Source organism: Sebastes umbrosus, chromosome 12 (assembly GCF_015220745.1).
Source record: "Sebastes umbrosus isolate fSebUmb1 chromosome 12, fSebUmb1.pri, whole genome shotgun sequence".
NCBI classification, from domain to species: Eukaryota; Metazoa; Chordata; class Actinopteri; order Perciformes; family Sebastidae; genus Sebastes; species Sebastes umbrosus.
In genome coordinates, this window is record NC_051280.1 from 26,316,038 (window position 1) to 26,328,416 (window position 12,379).

The window sequence follows — 12,379 nt, forward strand, 5'->3', positions numbered from 1 at the left end:
TTCTCAGCTTTTGAAAGATGCTCAGAAAAATGCCCGGGTGCTTAGTTTGACTGATTTTCCCCTCCTGAAAATAACATTGTTTACAGGCCACAGATTCTGCATAACATCAAAACACCTCACGTAGGAAGCTGTCTGAAACATCTTTCTCCCAGAGAAAAAAAAAAAAAAGTGCAGCCTTCTGCAATTTGAAATTGTGCCTGTAGTGAATATTGTGATAAATTGTACAGCGACGTCTTTGGTCTGTGAACAACAAGCTGACAAAGTGAGGATTTCAAACAAAGGGAGGCGATAGATCCTGCGAAAAATGTCAAATGATGCTTTAGGAACTCTTTTCCCTGAAAAACATCAGAGTTATTCTATAGTAAATCCTAGAAGGAGACAAATATCACAGTAAGTCCCTGCAGGAATATTGTAGAGATGGCTAGAAGATAATAAAAAACCATGAAGTAGGTCTACTGCTGTGGACGGGGCCGGCAGCAAAACACATTTTAGCCACTTACAAGAAAGGCCCACATGTTCTTTATTTAGAATATTTTCCGACAGGGAACTGAACTGAAAGTGAAACTTATCTATACGCTGCTCGGTGGCTTTGAAGAAAGTCTTGAGTCTTGAATTTAGCTTTGAAAATATTTGAAGGCCTTTCTTTTAGGTGGCTAAAACACATTTTGCTGTTGGCCCCGTTCACAGCAGTACATTACTTTGCCTCTCCCGCCTGCCTCTCCAAACTAGGGGGCGTGCCGACCGTCATCTACTGGAGGTAATACACCGACTACGGAGAAGTACCTGATACAACCCAACTTCAAAAGATCCGAACTATCCCTTTAACTGGCCAATTATTATTTAAGAATTCTGTCATCATAATAGGAAGGAACCACATGAATGCTCCACACTTGATACTGATATGGATTATTTTTTTGTATCTATAAAATGTGACGCATTGCATTGTGCGATTGTTGTTGGAAAGATGACCTGATGTATCTGGGCCCAGCATGAGCTTCAGCCTGCTGTAACCTTAGAAAGGATAAGCGGGTATAGAGGATAGATGGATGGATGGATGGATGATAGCACCCCTATGGTGTGTAAAGCTGCATGATATTGGAAAAAAAACTGACATTGCAATATTTTTTTTTCTATGATGTATATTGTGATTTGAAAAAATACAGGAGTTTTCAGGTGGGTCCGGGCACCTGCTCCCCGAGCAGAACATTTTGTACATTTTAATATGCATCAAACTTGTGCGCTTTGAGAGCATCGGCGCATTGAGGACAGTCCACCCCAGTCGCACCTTGACAGGGGCCCCGTGCCTCCCCGTAGGGAGAGAGGGTGCAGCGAGCACCAAGTCCACGGCCCGGGAAGCAGCGAGGTCCAGGCAAGGGGGGCTGTATGAGCCACCTTCATCCCGGGCCTTTAAAGGCTGACCTAAAGCCGGCGTTACACCGAAATCTGTGACCGCAGAGAGCCAGCGACGCATAAGGTCACCATTTCTAACAGCTGTCGTCAGAAAATGTGACCCCACTGTACTTTTAGTTTACTTTTCTTTTAGAGTTTTGTGAATATATCTTTCAATTACATTAATATTAAAATACATTTATATTTTTTAACAATTTCATTTTGTGTGTTTTCTGTCACGTACTTGCCTTGTTTATTATACAGGTACAGTGGGTGGTCACATTTTCTGACGACAGCCGTCAGAAATGGTGACCTCGTGTTGCTGGCTCTCTGCGGTCACAGATTTCGGTGTAACACCTGTCGCTGCGCACCGCCACGGAGGAAATGCACCCGGTGAGGGCCAGCCAGTGCTGGGGAGAGGTCCCGCGAGGGGATCCTCCTACACCGAGCGGTCGTCCCTGATCCGCCTAGTTGAGTCCCAGCGGCAGGGGGGGGGCGACCTAGAGAAATAAAGATTGTCTCTGTCACGAGATGAAGGCTTCGCTGGGCTTTCCTCAATGGAGGTAACAAGCCAAATATAACATCTGACCCATTTACTACAACCATTCCCTGTGATGGCTGTCCCCACCAACACACACACATCTACTCTGAAGGTCTTTTTATCCTTGTACTTTTTCCAAATAGTAACTGAAGTATCGGAGGAAACACTGCAGAGCTGAGATTATAACTTACTGGCTATGAATGCAGCCAGATCTGAAGGGTTAGGGAGACATCATTGCTGAGTGAGAGAACTTAAGGGTACAGTGTGTAGGATTTGGCAGCATTTACTGGTGTGGTTGCAGATTGCAACTAGCTGAGTACTCCTCCGCTCAATCCTCCCTTTCCAAGACCATGAGCCGCCAAGTGCAAAACCGTGGTCACACTGTTTGCCTCGTTCAGAGGCCATCCTTACAATAATGACACTACTTTAGGAGCAACGGAAGACAGACGGCGGCTGGCGGTACCATGGGTTTGCACTTTGCGGCTCACGTAGAACTACGGTGGCCTTCAGGTAACGTAAAAATGCGAAAGGCTCTCGCTAGAGCCAGTGTTTGGTTTTTCCTTTCTGAGCTACTGTAGAAACATGGCGGACTCTGTGAAGAGGACCCGCTCCCTATGTAGATTGTTTTTGTTGACAGAACCAGGCTAGCTGTTTCCAGTCTTTATTCTAGGCTAAGCTAACCAGTTGCCAGCTGTTGCTTCTATTTAGCATACAGACATGAGAGTGGTATCAATCTCCTCATCTAGCTCTCAGCACAAAGCTGAAAAAGCACATTTCCCAAAATGTCTTACTATTCCTGTCCCGGTTGAGAAACCACAGAGACACAAACGTTTCTATCCAAAGGTAGCACAAATTTGAACAGAATTTCCAGAAAATCCGCAAAAGAAAATGTTAATTTGAATGTGCATTTCCATCCACCACTGTTCCATGAATATTAGGAGTTGCTTCATTAAATGATTTAAACACACAGAAATCTGCTGCTATTTTCTCTAGTATTTCTATTTGTCTCTTCAGTGACATTTAAGTCACATCCATCATGTACGCCTTGTTTCCATTGCACATGGTCACATTCTGTTTTTAGCGATACACCAGCTTTTCCACCTCAACGTTTTTGTGATAGTTCAACTTTTTTTTTTTCTAATTTCCGGTGTTTACAAACAGAATATGTGCATAAAAGCAGTTGGATAAAAACACACTGTGTCCTCACCACACTACTTCACTGTAGCATCTTTACACGGCATTTTGACAGCTGTCTATCATCATTACTAAGAGACAATTTGAAAAAGTTGCGTCCAGTTCTTGTCCATTACAACCAAAAAACATGCTCAAGTGCCTGAGTCGACGATTCATCTCGACAAAAACTCCTCATCCAAACAAACAACAGGCCCGCTAAATCACAGCGCAGTCGACCTACATTTACACACCACTGGAAGGGGACCGGGACCCCGGGGAGACAGGATCACAAGGATGAGCCGCTGGTAATGCTGCTGCATTGTTCCATTAAGACGGGAACAGGCCAACAGAGTGAATGTTAAAGGAGATAAGGGGAGGGGAGATTTGTTCCACGTGTTGGCTTCTTTGACTCTGTGACTCCAAGAGTCAGGGAAAAGTTAAGTTGTGTCACTTATGAAGACACGTTAATGTTCCTGTGACATCTGTAGCGATGGTTTAACTGACCTTTTGGTTCTTTTTAAGAAATAGTTATACTACGCCTCTTCTCTTATTTAAATAAAATGTGCATCTTTCTTGCCTGGAGTTAAATGTGAAGATTGACACCACTCTCAGAAATGAGAGTGGTGTCAATCTTCACATTTAACTCTGTGAGTGAGCATATTTTCCGTCCTTTTTTACGCCTTCAGGGGAGTAATTGTGTCTCTGGTCAGTCCGTTTGCACAAAAAGGTGTATGAATGACACGATTATGCGCATGCATTAAAAGTGCAAATCTGAGATGTTACAGTTGCCCCCGGTCTCCCCTAGTCTGTATTGACTGCAATGTAAGCGCATCCATGTAAATATTCTACGCTCAGAGCTAGTGACGTAGAATGAAAAGCAAGAAAGACTGCTTATGGCGAGTGGGTGGGGAGGTGAATGGGTCAAACAAACCGTGTTTTGTTTTGATGTTACTCACATATTTTTTAGTGATGTTTGTTACGTAAATTCCGTACTTACATTGTTTCCGTATGTATTTCACTTAGTTTAGGCTCCGTATTTAGCCTATTTTAAGCCTAACCATGACGTTTTTCCTAAACCTAAAGTGGTTTTGTTCCCTAAACCTAAGTGCTTGGTTTTATTGCCTCAACATAACTGCAGACTTTACTGTAGTTTTGTTGCGTGGTGTACAAATGACATGTGAATGAGGCGTACAAATGACATGCAAAGAGCCTAAAATGCGTCCTCATGACTCGTGGAGTGTCGTGCTTTTCCTCTTCCCGTGAGACCGGGTTGCTCTGGTGGTTAGCAGTGACTTTATAGTAACTCTATTATATTTTTACAGTGTTTATAGTTCTGTAATATTTTCATAGCTCTTTCTAAAAATGGTTGTGGGAATCTACAGCAGGTTTTCCCTTCTTGTTCTCGGGTTATCCTCCTTATTTCTGGAGACTGCATTCAAAATCTGGGTTAGCAAAAAAAAAAAAGACTGCAGATGCGCAGGGAATACTGGCATCCTATCACAACATCACCACGTCCTTGTTAGACGTGTTCAGTCTTATGTAATTCCGGAGGATCAACACTAGGCAGAGCTCATGAGCTTTCCTCCAGCTAAGACATGAAAACAGAGGAGTAAACACACCATCTGCCTGTCCCCAACCGCCAGACTCTGTCTGTCTCTCTCTCTCCATAACCCGCTCAGTCACAGCTACCCTCATTAATATCCCAGCTTCTGATAAGGAATAAATATTCAAATATTCAGCAGTATCAGTTTCCTTGGACGCCTGACTTAAAATTCCCTGCCCTCAGGCACAGCAGGCACAGCATGCACAATCCATACAAACACACGGGCGCTCTGATGTGTGTTAGTGGCGTTAGTGGGATTGCTCACTGACACCGGTGCCCTCCCTCATACACACTGTACAGTCTGAAGCTGCTGTTCACCCATTTTTATTTTTTTACAGGGATAAAGTGGGAGGAGGTGGGAGAGAACGGTGTAACTGAGGTGGGGATTGGGGATAAAAAATGAACTGATGGAGTGAGATGTTAGATGGAGTCAACGGGGAGATTTGGAGAAAACTTTATTGGAACCGGAAGCTGAGGTTGAGTGCCTGAAGAAAGAGAATAGAAGATGACAAGAAGAGAAAGGGGATCGGTGGAAGAGAGGAGAGGATGCAACACATGTTAGGATTCTCTGCTGCGCTCCAATTAGCATCCATATGAAGCCTCTAAGACAGTGGTTGTCAACCGCTGTGCCAAGGACTCAAGACACAAATGGGCTGCGAGACAAAGGGTTATTGGCCCTGACATTTTTTTGACTTGAGAACAGTCTACAGAACGAGGTAACACCGGAAAGATGTTGTGATGCCAGATGCCTGCAAATATTAGCCGATGCAATATTTACTCTCAGTCACTCAAACTAAAACCAGAATCTCAAGCAGAACAGTGAACGCAAAGATATTTCTATAATAAGATGATGAGTTTGGCTTATATGGTGACGCTCTAAAACTAATGATACGTTATTATGCAAGCATCCCCGTCTCCTACGAAATTAAAAGGGATTCAGAATCAGAATTTGCTTGTTAACCGCGACACCTGTGGACGTTACGTCAACGAAAGTCAGCGCCCTGATGCTCGCGCTTGTGCTCGCACTACATAGACATGAACGAGCATAGCTCAAAACAGTGAGGCGACACACATCAGCTAAAAGCACAATATCACTCTATATTTCAGCTGCTTGGCAGTAATGTTAGCTAACATGGAAATAAAGCACATCAATTAACTTTGTATTCTTTTCCTGGAAATGTATTAAATCAATTACCAGCTATTGGGAAATAGCAGAATATAATAATTAAATCATGTTTATAATAAATTAATTTCCGATACATTTTGAGGTAAATATTTGGGGTAATTTGGCAGTAATTTCAAATGAAATTTCAAATAGGTTACTCGCTAATTATCACCTAATTACCATGAAATTTGCGGACCTGTAAAATGAAGTGTTACAGATAATTCCATTCAGGGGGGTCGCAGGACTTGACCTTCACAGTCGCCAGATCTCAACCCAGTTGAACACCAACGGGAGATTTTGGACCAATGTGTGGGTTTCCAAAGACTCGGCTCATGGGTGGCCGAACACATCGCAGCACTTTAGATTAGTTTTACTTTCATTTGTCACCGATATGTAATTCCACACCTTCTTTCCACAAATCTAAGGTATTTTTCATTGACTCAGATAGACTGATTATTGAAAGGAAACTTTACTGTTGAATCCAAACATTTTTCCTGATCCAACTTAGATACTGTTTGCAAAGCGCCACTTCGTCTGTGTGCTATACTGCTTGTGCAGCCTTAATATCTGCAGCGAGAGTCACATTCGTCACTGTACTTGACGGATTTAAGCATTTTTCACTAAATCTGTGTGAGCTCCATGTCATTGGAGAGTTTAAAGAGAAAAAAAACTCACAAACACTGGTGCGGACTCACTGCATTTTCGTGGATAAGCAAACACCTGCCTGCCTGCCAGCCAATCGAGTTGCCTCTCGAACACTCTTAAATAATGCAGGAGTTGAAAGCGTATTCTCAACATTTCAGTCTTAGTTGCTAATATTAGGAGTGTATACTGAATTTGTGCCACTTTTGCTATTTTCTTGCAGTCAAGAAGACATTTTCCCACCGAGTGGCTTCGTGCTGTACATTACGGTCGACCATGAGTTCAACCCACCACTGTGGCGAATTAACCAACTAGGCCAGGCGATGTACGGGTTCCCAGATCAATAACACACACACGCACACAGTGTGTACACATGGAAGGAGAACGAGAGATAGACACAGTATAACTCTTTTCCTTTCTCAACCAAATAAGAGTCACATGTCTTGTGAAGGCATGAGGCTTCATATCACGCTGCTGAGGGAACAATCGTACCACTGTTGCTGCAGACTATCCGAAGTGAGAAGCCTATCACAACTCTCTCTCTCTTAAAACACACACACACATACTCCACAGGTGCAGTCTGACACGATCATTGGCTGTTTGGCAGGAAACTCACATTTTTAAAGAACACGCCAAAATTGTGATCTTGGCAAACCGTCTTCTGATCACACCCCAGATAACCTACTTATCCCATTCAGACTGTGTGTTATGCATAATAAGAAGAAGAATAAGAAGAAGAAGAAGAAGAAGAAGAAGAAGAAGAAGAAGAAGAAGAAGAAGAAGAAGAAAAGGAGAAGAAGTCATACTTTATTGATCCCCTGAGGGGAAATTACATTTTTTCACTCTGTTGTTATTTTTTTACACCGTACGCCTGAAATACATACATGCACAAACAGGACCTATATACATGCATTAATGGATAGATGTCGGAGCAAGGGGGCTGCCACTGACAGGCGTCCCGAGCATTGGAGGGTTTGGTACCTTGCTCAAGGGCACCTTGGCAGTGCCCAAAAGGCAAACTGGCACCTCTCCAGCTACCGGTTCCCACTCAGTACTTGGTCCATGTGGGGACTTGAACCGGCGACCCTCCGGTTCCCAAGCCAAGTCCCCACGGACTTAGCTACTGTCGCCCCATATTGCAAAATTGCAGCTGAAAACATTTGAGGCTAGAAATAGGCATTACAATAACAGAATACTGATACAGATTTGATCAGCGCTGCCTAGTTTGACCGTTTGATCGGAGTTTGTGAGTGATTGACAGCTGCTCGGCTCTGATTGGTTGTTTTCCTCCGGTCTGTGAAATCTTGCAGATGTCATTAGGAGCACTGGAGGACACAGAGGCACATGATTTCTTTCAGATTACCTCTCTCATGCACTACTGTCAGGATATAGTGACCGATTTATAATAATACATTTTTTTTAAATCATATTTGCTCCATTTCTACCCACTGCTGCTTTAAGAATTGATCTTTTCTTGCTTTTGTAAAATGGTGATCTAATGTTTGGGAAGACAAAAGGCCACAAGCCTCCTCCCTCAGAACGGCGGCGCTCTATAAACCCCATTTATTCAGACACACAGAAACAAACACCCAAACTCTGAAAGCAACTGGATTTATTGAAACTATTTTCCAATAAGGTCGCAACACCAATTAAAGTCACACAATTATGTCCTTATTGAGCTTGCCCATCCCCATTTGACATCTGCTCATACAGAGAGGCCAGTGTACTTTTTAAAGAGGTTGCTCTTTCATGGCCGAGACACACACACACAAAGAGCAATCTTTCATGCACACTACGTGTGATACGTTAATATTAAAGTGGGCTGCAGGAGCCAAATTAAAGCCTGTTTCGGTTATTAGGTTAACAGGGAATCCCTTACTTGTGTGTTTGTGATTTTGTGTGTTTTAAATTGCTTGATTCGGTCTATGTTTGGTGAGTGATTTGGTGAATGTATTAGCAAACTTAGGCCAATTTAAAATCAGGCAGACATGGAGCAAAATTAGCATTCTTTTGGAGATGTGCTTCTGTCCACCTGATGAATGTAAGTCCAATATTTACTCTCCTTTTAGCTTTGTTTTTGGTCTCGACCAAGTCCTGACGCAAATATCTGTCTCTTGAGCTGCTAAATGCTCCACTGTGTTCACAAGCTAATCGCTAACTGTGTCTGTCAGCCGTTTGGTGCTGGGTAGCTTGCTTTTTTTCCGAAAACAGCTGCCTGCCGCTGCTGGAAACAACACTGATGACAGCGGTGAGACTGAATGAGAACAGTTGCCAGCCAAAAAAAAACAAAACAATGAGCTGAAAGATGCTAAAAAGCTCTGTAACGCTGAGGGGAACTACAGAGACTCTCAGTGGGTTCGCCACTACAAGCGACCCCTTTCACATTAAACAATCCTTTGATCCATTAATTATATAAAAGAAATCCTGGTTACAACAGCTTAAAAGGTGCAGTGTGTAGGATTTGGCATCATCTGGCAGTGTGGTTGCATATTGCAACCACACTGAAACTTCTTCCGTGTACAATAATATTCAGCAATTTCTTTGCGGAACAACTTGGAAATGATCTAATTTATACTTTCACATACAGTTTATGAACCCTATTTTATATGTAATGTTATGTGCATGTCCACATCTGTAGTTTTTAAACCTGACTTAACAAAAAAGAACAAAAGTGCTAATGGCTGCAATGTCCAGGAAAGACAACATTAAGAGACCAGAGGTTGGGAAACATCATTGAGTTTAAGACAAAACGCCCTTTAGGGCATGTTACTGTATGGCAAAGGTCGGCATTTATTTTGTTAGTTTTTCTCTCCTGCTACTGGTTTGCATTCAGCCCACACAGATATAAACATACCTCGATCGTTCAACTAATATTGATGAATGGTCTGTCTTGCACTGCTGTGTTTCTCGTTTTGTCAGTAGTCCAACAGATGTGCAGTGCACATGTGTATATGACCTACCAGTACTCACTGTTTGTTTTTACCATTCTCATCCTGGTACTAATTTACGGTATAATAAAATACAGACACACACACACACACACACACACATACACACACTTAGACAGACAGAGTCACTGAAGCTGTAATGGGAGGCATGCATCACCAATCTTGTTATTAAGACCCCATTCCAATGTTAACTTACTTACAGTGTGTTTGTCTTTCTCTCTCTCTCTTGCTCATCACTCTCTCCTTATCCTCCCAGCCTGTTACAATCAGAACGACACTGAACTTTCTCTCATGTAAGAAGAGCACAGATAGTCGGGAATTACCAGAAAAAGAACTGGACAGCTTGAGCATGAGCAGCATTAAAAGGATATACTTACTCATTGAAAGTAAATCCTTTAGATGTGCATGTTCGGCGCAACGGTAAGCTAAATGCTAACATTGGCATGCTAACATGCTCACCGCATCCAATGGTAACATGCTGAAGTTTAGCAGGTATTGAGAGGTGAAGTCCCGTCTCTTCTGGTGGACTACCATGGGACTTTATTTCGGAAAAAATATCAACAGTAGACAACAGCGAGAGACAAACTATTTTTTGATCCCGTTTGAATTGTGACATGAGTCACACATATGATGTTTGTCAATTTAAAAGATAATTTTCCAAGTCAAGAAAGTCACAATTTGATGTAAAAATGTTGAAGTCAGAATGGACGAAAAATACGTAATTAGAAAGACTGCAAACCCAAAAGTCGCGTAAGTGACGTCTCTCTCGTTGAAGCTACGATCCGATGTGTGTTTCATACTGGGATGTACTCCCAGTACTATGATCAACGGGTCTAGCTCATTATTTCGCCTCCCAGCTGATAAAAATACCAGGTGACGCTGATAAAACACATCAGGTAAAATTACATTTGTGCATGGAACATATAAGTTAGCTAGCTAGATAGTGTTGGTGACGTACATTGTGCGAGACGAGAGATGTAGTTCACTGAGCAGTTTCACACAAAACTATATTATACTACGACAAACTGCGACTTTCTTGACTTGCAAAATTATCTTTTAAATTGACAAAAGTCGGATGTGAGCAATTCAAACGGGATCAAAACATTATTTGTCTCTTGCCGTTGACAACCGTTCACATGCTAGTTAGCATGATTTTGACCTTGATGCTGACACTAGAGGAAAAGTTAAGGGATCACCAAAGTTATTAAAATTCACCCTGAGGGGGACATGAATGCGTGTAAAAAATGTCATGGCAATCCATCCAATAGTTGTTGAGATAGTTCACTTAAAACCACAAATATCAATGTCATGGTGGCGCTAGAGGAAAAGTCTGGGGGATGGCCAAAGTCATTGGGCTTCATCCTCTGGGAACCATGAATGTCTGCACAAAATGTTAAGCCATTACATCCACTAGATGTTGAGATATTTCACTGGATTAGTTCAGGGTGTCACCAAGGTCTGATAGGTCATCTAGTAGCTGTTGAGACATGTAGGTCTGGACCAAAGAGATGCACTGATAAACCACTTAGTGCCATGCCATTAGTGTGGTTTAAATTCATTCTGTAACCTCTCCAGCATGCTTGAACTGAAAACTAATAGTTGTCCAAAGCAACTATGTACTCCCTAAATGGTTACCATGTAATGCATTTTATCACATCAGGGATCAATTGTTCTTATTCTCGTACGAGTCTGTTGAAATTAGCATAAGGATTTCCTCTATTTTGGAAGTTATGCTTGGACTCCAAAGTTGTGGGTGTGATGCTCAATGAAAACCTGTTTGTTTTGGATTGACGTGTGCAGTCTGTGGCCATGATGGCAAAACAACTCATTTCCATCTCATCTGAAACATATTACGCTTGTAGTTGTCTCCACGGACCGCCAGCCTGTCCACCACATGCCCAAATTCTCCAGCTGTAACTGTTATCCCGTCGTTAACATACAACACATAAAAATAATATTATAGGGAGTGGAGACACACAAATCTGATTAGATAAACAAAGATAAAAGCAGTTTTCCTGTCCTGATTTGTCCACTTCAAATTAAAACAATCCCAAAGGAGGAGATGCAGAAAAAGAGAACCACGCGTGGCCAAAAAAGGACTTTCAAAACAACTGAAATGCAGCTGCTTTTGCACAAGCAAATCAGTATCAGAAGGATGTTACTGATACTTTATGCATTCAGTATATTAAACTCCCCCAAAAGGAATGCAGAAAGGGCAATAACATTTGGTTTGTATTTCATAGTCCTGTTAGCCTACCATCTGCTCTTCACCCAGGCTAGAAGTTGAAACCAGAACACTGCAAGGACAGTACCAACAGATATGTGGAGCTATATAGATTAATATAGTTAATTACACAGTTTTTATCTGTTCAAAATGTACCTTAAAGGGAGATTTGTCAAGTATTTAATACTCTTATCAACATGGGAGTGGACAAATATGCTTGCTTTATGCAAATGCAAGTATATATTTATTATTGGAAATCAATTAACAACACAAAACAATGACAAATATTGTCCAGAAACCCTCACAGGTACTGCATTTAGAATAAAAAATATATGCTCAACTCATAACATGGCAAACTGCTGTCAGTGTGTCAGTGTGCTGACTTGACCCAAACTGCATGTGATTATCATAAAGTGGGCATGTCTGTAAAGGGGAGACTCGTGGGTACCCATAGAACCCATTTTCAATCATATATCTTGACGTCATCGGTCAAGGGACCCCTTTGAAAATGGCCATGCCAGTTTTTCCTCGCCAAAATCTGGCGCAAGTTTGGAGCGTTATTTAGCCTCCTTCCCGATAAGCTAGTATGACATGGTTGGTACCAATGGATTCCTTAGATTTCTAGTTTCATATGATACCATTATCTAGCTTTAAAACTGAGCCCGCTACAACTTAAAAAATCACAAGTTGCGTT

At 42.0% G+C, this 12,379-nt stretch overlaps 1 long non-coding RNA gene across 1 annotated transcript in view; it reads right to left on the bottom strand.

Moving 5' to 3' along the window:
• Positions 1-1,032: 1,032 nt before the first annotated feature.
• The window catches only part of LOC119498185, a 47,735-nt gene continuing 36,388 nt past the window's right edge, over positions 1,033-12,379 (bottom strand). The window contains exon 3 of the long non-coding RNA XR_005209072.1: positions 1,033-1,889. This is a non-coding gene — a long non-coding RNA (uncharacterized LOC119498185). The remainder of the gene's footprint in view (positions 1,890-12,379) is intronic.